Source organism: Zingiber officinale, chromosome 7B (genome assembly GCF_018446385.1).
Source record: "Zingiber officinale cultivar Zhangliang chromosome 7B, Zo_v1.1, whole genome shotgun sequence".
In the NCBI taxonomy this organism is placed as follows: Eukaryota; Viridiplantae; Streptophyta; class Magnoliopsida; order Zingiberales; family Zingiberaceae; genus Zingiber; species Zingiber officinale.
In genome coordinates, this window is record NC_055999.1 from 5,234,825 (window position 1) to 5,245,953 (window position 11,129).

Sequence of the window (11,129 nt, forward strand, 5' to 3'; positions counted from 1 at the left end):
ACAAAGTAGCTGAAGAAGCTGAATGTCTGCGGAATTTCTTGGAAGATATTCCGAGTTGGACGAAACATGTGTCCGTCGTACTTATACACTGTGATAGTCAATCGACGATTGGAAGGGCACAGAGTAGTATGTGTAATGGTAAGTCTCAACATATACGTCGTAGACACAATACCATTAGGTAGTTGATCTCGAACGGAGTGATTGCAATCAACTATGTCAAGTCCAAAGATAATTTGGCAGATCCTCTTACGAATGGGCTAAGTCAAGATCAAGTATACTGCTCATCGAGAGGAATGAGATTAAAAATCTACAACTAAAAACGACTGTAGCGGTAACCCAACCTTGTTGACTGGAGATTCCAAGATTTTGGTTCAATGGGACAACGAAATTATAAAAGTTGTGTTACAACACACGAGATATATTATCATTATCTCTATCCCAATGCTAGGATGAACTTGTGCTGTCCTACCACATGTAATGGGGCTAAGATTATGCTTTTAATGACTTCTATACCTTTATAAGGTGGAGTATGGTAGGATACTCTTGATAGAAGTGTCACCTATGTGAGTGTGAAAATTGGTCGTTTCAATGAAACACTTATGAATCCAAGATGGTATCCATGGCCAAAATGGAACCAACCATGAGAACCCAAAGTAAGTGAGATAAATCTTTGTGTGAGTATTATTGCCTTAGTATACACAAACAGCTGAGCAATTCAAGACATCACGTTCACTGCGCAACCTAGTATGCTCGATAGCATTCTACTACAGAAGGTTCAAAGCCACAAGCTACTTCTCTCGATGTATTGACTTATCGATTGAACTCTCCTTAGGTAATACATACATGCATTATTTTTCATTTATGTGGGGGATTATTAGAAATTATAAATGGAAAAATAATCAAAAAGGTTTAAATGCCTTTTGGATGATTAAAGGGTGTATTTAATGAACAGATAGTATTTCTCTTAAGAAAAGATGTGATCTACATCACCCATTTTGAAATGGATGAATGAGATCTAATTGAACCAAGAGGTTCTTATACCCTTTTATATGTATAAATAAAGTCCCTCATATACTCATTCATTCACTCACTCACTTCCTTTCAAGCAAAGCAAGCATTGCATTCTTGCATTGGAGAGTTCAAGAAGCTTCCTCAGTTCGGAGGTCTTGCGATTTACAGTGCTGCTATCGCAAGATAAAAGTCGTTGTATCTTGGGAGACGATTGTCGTATTCCGTGAGCACCATGTGCGGGGCAAATTCGTCTTAAAGAGATAGAGTCTAACTCTAACTTCGACTTAGCCGAAAATGGTGGTATACCATCATTCTACCTGCACTCAGTTTACATCAACAATAAAGGACCCAACAAATATTCTTCTGGACCTTCCTCGGAGATTATCATATCTCTCATTAAGATATATTATTAATTGGAGAGTCGGCCCGAAGTTTAGGAGTTTAGGACTGCAAACTTCAGATGGGTGCTCCCTCTTCTTCCAATCTCTTTTTCGAGTTTTGAGGGAGAATGTGATCCCAAGGGTTTTTTTTTTTTTGTGTGTGGGCACTTGAGCATCTACAGATATAATTGATCAAAATTTTTGACATGTCCTTTACAAGTCATGGTACACTATATACGCCCAACCAGGGTTCATTGAAATGGACGTGGAACGGACGTTCCAGTATGGGAATGTCTGTGCCTTGTCACAATTCCGGTAAATAACATTGCTTGCTATGGGACGACGACGTTCTTAAGTGTTATATAAGAAAAAAATGGCACAGAACGGAACAGAACGGACGGAAAGAACTTCTTAGTGTCTCTCGAACAACATCTCTCAGCATAGCTACTCCTTAATGATTCAAAATGGAGGATGAATGAAGATTCAAAAACTTCCAGTGTCGAATAAGTAAGAGCAAAGATTTTTCATGAGATTTAGAGTTTTGGCTCCGTACGACGGAAGAGGAAGGATAGCAAAAAGGTTGCGTGCACGAGAAAGGTTAAGGATTTAAGGGCAAAATAAATTAATCAAGTGGAAAAATTTAACCAATAAAAATAGGAAAAAAAAGGAAATTAGTATAAATAAAATTAAGAAAAAAATTATGAATAAAAAACTAATATAAATAATTAAAGTTTGATAATATAATTTTTATTAGTTAAAATAAAAATAAATATCGACCTTTAATATTGAAATATTAATTTTTATTTATTATAATTACTGATTAATTTTTTTGTTGATAGTTTTACAATCGTATCATGTTTTTTATTTAAAATAAAATTAAAATAGTGATAAAATTTTACAAGAAAAATAAAAATCATTAAAAAAATAATTATATTATATTTTTAATTTATATATATATATATATATATAAGATCCGGAAGTGATGGTCCGGCCCATATAACCAGATTCGGAAGTGATGGTCCGGCCCATATAAGGTTCCGCTAATCTCGAGTAGTGCTCACACACCGGTGGCCATAATCATGGCTCACATGCTTGACCATGGTCTGACCCACGTCTTCCGTTCTTTTTCCCACCAAAGAGCATAAAAATCTTATGCCAGCTGCGTAGCGCCCATAATACTCTTAATATCTCTCATGTATCATACTGCATCATGTTTTGAATGATAATTTTTTAATTATTGGAGTAAAAAAAATCTATATCATTCGTATCAAGCGATATGGTATTATTAGGCACGTGATTAAATATATATAAATAAATCATAAAAATATTTTATGATAACATAACGACTTTTTATATAAAAGAGATTAGGTATTTAATAAAATATTTTATATCCGTTGAAAATTAATCTTAAAAAACTAATTATGTTAGCCTGTAAAAGTAAATTTTTTAGATTATTAACTGTAGTTTAGGTGGAGAGAAAGATATGTTATTTTTACAATGGACACTGTAAAGAATTATTAAGAAGTCAATCATCAGTGTATTTCATTAATTCAATTAAATGAATATTTACATAAACAATTTAATACGCCCCAAAGTTTGGCTGAGTTAAGTTACCATTTGATTGAGTTGTAGAATGAAGTAAGGATAGATTCTTAACAAAATTAGAAGAAATATCTTTTTATATGGTGCCCTGCTCAGTTTTTTAATTTATGTATCTATAAATGATTATGAGGCCCGCCATATGAGATGCTCGGAGTCAATGTGTGATTTTTTTTTTTTAGAATATAGATAATTTAATATTAATTTATATAAAGACTTATACGTTGAAGACCGATTTAATCAATATGATATGATATTTAAGGAGAATTTAGTTATCCTCTCATTCTCTGTTGTCTATATATAAGTTATAATTTTTATTATATTTTTTTATTATATTACTATTGTATGGTAATTATGTATTGATGTATTATTATTTTTATGATTATATATATAATATTTTATTAATTCTAATGTCAAGTAGAATAATTATTATCCAGCAAGTTGATGAGAATAACGATTTAAGAGCAAATAAAAAACAACTACTGCAAAGAATCCTATCAAAAAGGGGGGGGGGAATTTATAATCCTAAAATATCTAAAGACTAAAAATAAAAAAATTATAAAAAGATAAAAATTATAAAAAATACTAAATATACCTTAAATAACAAAAAAAAAAGTTAAAAAAATAATAACAAAAATTTATATATCCTCCCCATCAAATTCTCTATACGTTTTTTTATAAACACTAGTGTGATCACACGCGTTGCGTGTGTAATATAATAATATATACCGAATTATTTGGATTTTCTAGTGTCATCCTTATAAACAAAGAATTAATTATTTGGGTAAGATTCATCAAACCCATGCAATAATGACTACTGTAACGGACTTCCCTATGCAAAAAATTATTTTAATTTAATATTATACTTGTCTTAGTAAAAAAAATTAAGAAAAGTATATTTTTTAACATCGTCGGCTTAAAATATTTATAGAAGTTTTTTTGATCATAGTGTTGTCAATTCTAAGATATGAGACTAAAGAAAACTATATTTTTTTATATAAAACAACCAGAGAAAATTAATAATGAGAAAAATTCATAATAATACGTTGTAGCTGAGTCTCAAACTCTAGATCACTGATTGTTTCGCTTGTGGAATTGCTAATAAATCTTGCAATTATTTTTAATGTAAATAGAAAAAAGGACATTAACGTAAATATATTTTAGGCTTCACCAAAACTAGCTAGTAAAGGGGGAAGATTTTTAATAAAATAGTAAGATATATCGTGACTATAAAATAATATTGGAATTGAAATAGAAAAGTCTCTGAACCCTACGCCCAACATAAATGGTCAACCATCCATCCAACATGAATTGTTAATCATGATGGTAAAAGATGAATACGCTCGCCCCTAGTATTCCCGTCAACTCATCCCAGAATCAATACAGAGGAGGTAAATCACGGACGACTACTAATCTTTGGAATAATGACTAACACATAAAGAAGGTATTTATCTTAACTTTATCAAAATTCGAACCTCACGCCTCAACATGAATTGTTAACCATGCACCCACTTATTACAGCCCAACGATAACTAAAAATCTTATACGATCAAGTCAGATCAAGTCAAGCCACGACAATGGTCTCAAACTGGCGGTGAGGTATTTTTTTTTTTTCTAATGTGATTTTAAATTATCCCGTAGACAGAAAAATCAAAGTTGTCTTAATGCACCAAATTAAAGACGAGTCCTCTGAAAAATTCCGTTTAATAAATCATCCCGTAGAAAGAGAAATAAAAGCTGGCATACTGCTCCCACCAGTCCAAATAAGCGGCCTTGTAATTTTTTACCATCGTCTTTTACCTTAAATACACAGGCACAGCTTCTATAGTCCCAGGACCCAGATCATATACCAGACGAAGGTTGAATTGGCCGTCCTGTCCGAGGCAAAGATGGGGTGCTCAACCAAAACTCATATCGTGTGCATGTTCTCCGCTTCCAAGGCCTGAAGGCCACATTAACTCCATGCTCAACTTGGCCAAAGTACTTCAAGGGCTTCTTCATAACCTTCGTCAACACCGAGTACCCTCACCGGCAACTTCTCAAGCATCTTCTCAAGCATGATGGATCACTCTTCGATCTTATGGATCATCCGAGATGATAAATAGTGGTATGCTTATCATATGAGATCGCGGGATTAAACCACAGGGTTATCGGGGCATAAATCTCCGGACCCTGTGCAACTCACTCCACCACCACTTGCTCTCTCAATTACCGTGATTTAACTCCCTCACGATGACCTGGGTCGGGTGCGACAGGGGCGTGGGGGGCAAGCAATTTCACCTTTTGCCATATGAAGGATCATTCTTCACTCTCGATAGATTCGTCAAATTAAAAAGGTAAAAAAATATAAATGTATACAAAATTAATTGAGAGATCTATAAAGCTTAGAATAATTTCTAATATAAAATTAATTTTTATATATTCGTATAAATCTTTTGATTATATAAATGCTCATCAATTTTATTTAATATATTGAGATCAATAATTTTTTTAACATAATTAGATTTTTCAAATACATTCATGTTATAAAAATTTGGTCAAATTTATGTTTGAAGATATCTTTATAATTAAAAAATTTATATGAACACATAGAAACTAGTCTAATGTCATTCTGAGCTCTCTATGTCCCTCAACCGGTTTCAGATACATTAATATATTTTTTTTATTTTTTTTTCCAATTCTACAACGTATACATGAATTCATCACAGAATTGATGAATCTAAGGATTCGCCACAAATTTGGTGACGAATCCACGAATTCATCATAAATTTGGCAATGAATCTGAGGATTCATCGCATAATTGAAAATTAAAAAAATATATAAATATATCTTAAACATATTGAGGGACCTAAAGAGCTACATGAAACCAGTTCCTATATATTCATATAAATATCCTAATTATATAAATATCTTTAAATATTAATTTTATCTAATATATCGAGATCAGTGATTTTTTTTTTAACATGAATTAAATTCTTCGGACACAATCGTGTTATAAAAATCAGTCAACCCTATCTATTTGGTTAAATTTATATTTGAGAGTATTTTTATAATTAAAAGATTTATATGAACACATACGAACTAGATTTCATATAATTCTAAGATCTCTAGGCCCCTCAATCAGTTTTAGACACATTTATATATATATATATATATATTTTATTTTATTATTTTCAATTCTGTGATGAATCTATGGATTCGTCGCAAATTTTGAGACAAATCCACGGATTCATTGCAAGTTTGCAAAATTAAAAAAAATAAATTAAACTAGTTGAGGGATCTAGAGAGCTCAGAATGACATGAAACAAATTCCTATATTCGTATAAATCTTCTGATTATATAAATGTCCTCAAATATTAATTTTACCAAATATATTGAGATCAATAATTTTTTAAATACAAATTAGATTCTTATACATTCATGTTATAAATATCAATCAACTCTATATATTTGGTCAAATTTATGTTAGAAGGTATTTTTATAATTAAGAGATTTATACAAACATATAAGAATTGATTTCATGTCATTCCTAACTCTTTAAATCCCTCAATTGATTTCGGATATATATCTATATAAACCCATGGATTATATATATATATATATATATAAAATATATAAATGTGTCTAAAATCAATTGAAAGACTTAGAGAGCTCGGAATGACATGAAATCAGTTTCTATGTGTTCTTATAAATCTATTAATTATATAAATGTCGTTAAATATCAATTTGACCTTACATATTGAAATCAATGATTTTTTAACATCAAAATCATTATAACATGTTTCTGAAACTGGTTGATGGAGCTAGAGAGTTTAGAATGACATGAAACTAGTTCCTATATGTTTGTTGATTTTTCCTGATTATATCAATGATCTCAAACATCAATTTGACATAATATTTTTTCAGAGCTAAGATAATTAGCGAGACTTTAATTGACTGATTATTGATGTAATTTACACTAATAGTCAAACCTGAGTTTTGATGAATGATAAATAGGTTAAAATTAGACGTGTTGCAATCTAACCTTGTTACTGAGTGCGCAAGGTTGACTAACTCTAGTCAGGATTTTCGATTCTTGATTGGTTGAAGACTAGATGCATGATTCTGGTAAGTCGGGAGGTTCGATTCCTGCTAGGCTGAAGTCCAGATGTGGGATTCTAGCAAGGGTCAGGGTGTACAATTCCCGATTAGAGAAGACCGGATGTGCGATTCTGTCACGCCCCGGAGGAGTCTCTGTCCGAAGAAATTTCGACAGCATCTCCCCTGTACGGCGGACAATCTGAAACTTTCTACATATCTACATACCTCAGCAACATGCGGCTAGAATAATAGCAGTAAATAAAATACAACACAAACATTCCACGCAGTTATGTATAATCAAATAAAGCAGTAATACTCTGACTCAAAATCAACCCTACTCAACTACACTCGTAAAGCTTAAATCCGATAAACTCACCTCTTCTTCCGTCCAGGCAGGCATGTAGTAGAATAAATTCAAATCATACCAAAAATCCATCACACGATAAGAATCCATACAATATCCATAAGTAAAACAATACAAGACTAAAAACAAAGTCTGATAGAGAAACTAAGATAAAATAACACTCAAGACCAGCAGATGACTAGCACTACGTGCAGATGGGGACTAGCGACTGGAACTGCTCCGGACAGCCTCAACCTGAAAATATAACAACAATGGAGGCGGGGTGAGTCCAACACTCAGCAGGTACAACTGATATGCAAAATAAAGTAAATAACAGACAACACTAATCATGCGTACAGTCTCCTGAATACGAGAAGGATAAATGCAACTGGAACAAAAACAGGAGAAAACTGTACTAACCAGGATCAAGGTATAAAGGTAACTGGGTCATCAGACCGAGAGTGTCATAATCCTGTATGCATGTCAATCAAATGCATCCAAATAAATGCAGCAAGTAAATGCAGCAAACACAAACAATAAATGCATCATGCATATGATGCCAAAGACATGGTCACCCCTGACGCCAGTCAGCCATCTCACACACAATGGTGAGTCCGAGTGGGTAGGGCTGTGACAACCGTGCACTCTGACATCACTGCCCCTGATGAGTGACCGAGTGGACGGGATGCTGTCGGAGTACACACATACTCCTACCCCGAAATAATAAATGAGGGAGCGCAATGCTCTCATCTCCCGGTACACGATGATGGGGAGGACTCTCTACCGGCTACCACGCTGAGTCACACTACCCATGAGCAGACCAACGGAGCCAAACAAAGTCCAACTGTCTGCCGGCTACAACGCTGCTACACTAAACCAACGGAGCCAAACAGAGCGGAACTGTCTGCTGGCTACCACGCTGAGTCACCAGACCAACGGAGCCAAACAACAGAACTGCCACACACCTGTCTAATATACCACTAACCCATGAGTGGTGGTGTGTACAGATACATGTAACTGGCGATGTGCTCACAATAATGGAGCAGACAATCACACAGCATGCAATCATGCAAGATGATGCATGACTCTAAACATGACAATATCATGAATAGAATAGCAAGATCCATACATAAATAAAAGGTGTACCACAAGTAAATGTATCAGATGGAAGGTACACAAACAGATAGGGTATCAAATAAACCCTAGGTCCTGAACATAATGTATCATATGGTTGGGTCACTACCTAAAGCATGTATGGTCAGATAAATAATAACATGCAGTGCAAAATAAGTAAACAAGCAACATGTAACAGATCATGTAGTGACCAACCGAAACAAATGGAAAACACAATCATTGCTATATGTTAAACACTTTATTATGCATATCAAAAGACATAAGTCAAAGTACCCGCCTCCAATAAAGTGGTACAATCCAGCAATCAAGATACTCGTCGAGATACTGTCCCGAATCAAAGTCCTGTGTCGAACATATAGATATATTTTATTTAGCTACAATTCAAATGAATTTAAATAGCTTAAATAAAATCCACGAAACTAAATCAGGGAAAACCCTAATTAACATAACCAATTGCCTACCCAAAATTAAATCTAACCATTGACTAAGGTTAATTGTCTTAACCATAATCGTTCCATTAGATTCATTTAAAACCAACTCAATCTACAACAAGGATCCGCCATCAATGTATCATCCTATAACCAAATTAGGTACGTATCAATTCATACATAAAACACATTTTCACCTCAAATCACAGCTGGAGAAGATTCGCTGTTGCAGCACAGTAGACGAAGTTGCTGCCAATAATCCTATCCGGAGCGAGATGGAACCGTTGCCTAGCAAGTCAACCCTTCCAAATCAACACCTAGACAAATCAAATGTCTAATTCATAGTGTGTACATGTTCAACCATACAAGACCAAATCAAGGCTCACCTTGGGGGTCTGATCACCTTACTCACTGTCTGCACTTCACAGCAAACCAAGGCTGAGATCCAGCGCTGGAAGGGCAGTGTAGCACATAGGGAAACAGTGGCACAGAGAACCCGTGTAGGCAAATTGGTTGGCTGCCGGCGCTAGGGCACTCCTCGGAGGGGTAGCCGACGATGGTGCTAGAGCACGAAGGTCGGCTCTGGCAGCACAGAGGAAAGAAGACCGGCCCGGCGCTAGGGCTGAGGAATGCAAAGCTGTGGCCCAAATCTAGGGCAGAGGGCGTCGGGAAGAAGGAGTCGGCTAGGGCATAGGCCGGAGATGGCTCGGCGGAGAGGCTGCACCCGGCGGTGCTAAGTCGGACCTGGTGACCGACGGAGGTGAATCGGCTGGAAGAAAAACTTGGCTGATGGTGGCTCGGTGAATCCGGTGGCCGGTGCTCGAAGAAGAGGAGAAGCGACGCAATAGGGAGGAAGGGAGAATGGCGTCGGCTGCGGAGAGGGAGAGGAAACCGCTCGGCGCCGGTTAGGGTTCGGGAGAAGATGTCGTCGGGTGAGGAGGGGATGCGACTCAGGTGCGTGAGGGAGAGGGAAGGAATTCGGCGATAAAATAAATAAAAGAAAAAGAAATATAAAAAGAAAAGGAAATATAAACATTTCCTCACTTAAATAGGGTAGCCTAAACAGGCTTTTCCGGGCCCTATTTTTATCCCCGTTAACTCGTCTGTACGAGCTCCGAAAAATTCCCGAAAAATTTCCAAAAATTCTGAAAAATTCCCTTATCATTATTTCTCTATTTTCCGATATTTTACATTCTCCCCCACTAATAAAAATTTGGTCTCCAAATTTCGTTATCTACCAATCAACAAGTACTAACAAGAGGTAAAGAGTATAAATGCTGAACGGTAAACTAAATCACATACCTCAAGTGAAAAGACGGGGATATTGAGCTCGGATCGTATCCTCGAGCTCCCAAGTAGCCTCCTCATCCGAATGATGCTGCCATCCGACTTTAACCAGCCGGATAGTCTTGTTCCGCAACTGTCGCTCCTTCCGGTCCAAAATACGTACCGGAATCTCCTCATAAGTAGCATCAGGCTGAAGGGGAACTGGGCTATCTGTCAGCACATGCGTCGGATTAGGTACGTATCTCCGCAGCATAGATACGTGGAATACATCGTGGACGCCTGCCAGGGACGGTGGTAGTGCTAGCCGGTAAGCTACCGCTCCGATCCTCTCCAAGATCTCGAAAGGGCCAATGTACCGCGGAGCTAGCTTACCTCTGAGGCCATATCTCTTCACCCCTTTCGTGGGTGAAACCCGCAGAAATACATGATCGCCAACAGAAAACTCTAGTGGTCTGCGTCTCCGATCAGCATAACTCTTCTGGCGGTCCTGCGCCTCTGACATCCTCCGTCTGATAGTACGGACCAACTCTGCATCCTGCTGAACTCTATGAGGTCCCAACAACTGGGCCTCTCCAACCTCATCCCAGAGGATGGGTGTCCGACAAGGTCTACCATACAACGCCTCAAACGGTGCCATCTGAATAGCCGAATGAAAGCTGTTGTTGTAAGCAAACTCTACTAATGGCAGATGGTCCTCCCAACTGCCTCCGAAATCCATAACACATGACCTCATCAAGTCTTCTAGAGTCTGAATGGTCCGCTCTAACTGTCCATCTGTCTGTGGATGGAAGGCTGTACTGAAACGGAGCTGTGTGCCCAAGGCCTGCTGCAGACTCTGCCAGAAACGAGACGTGAACCGTGGATCTC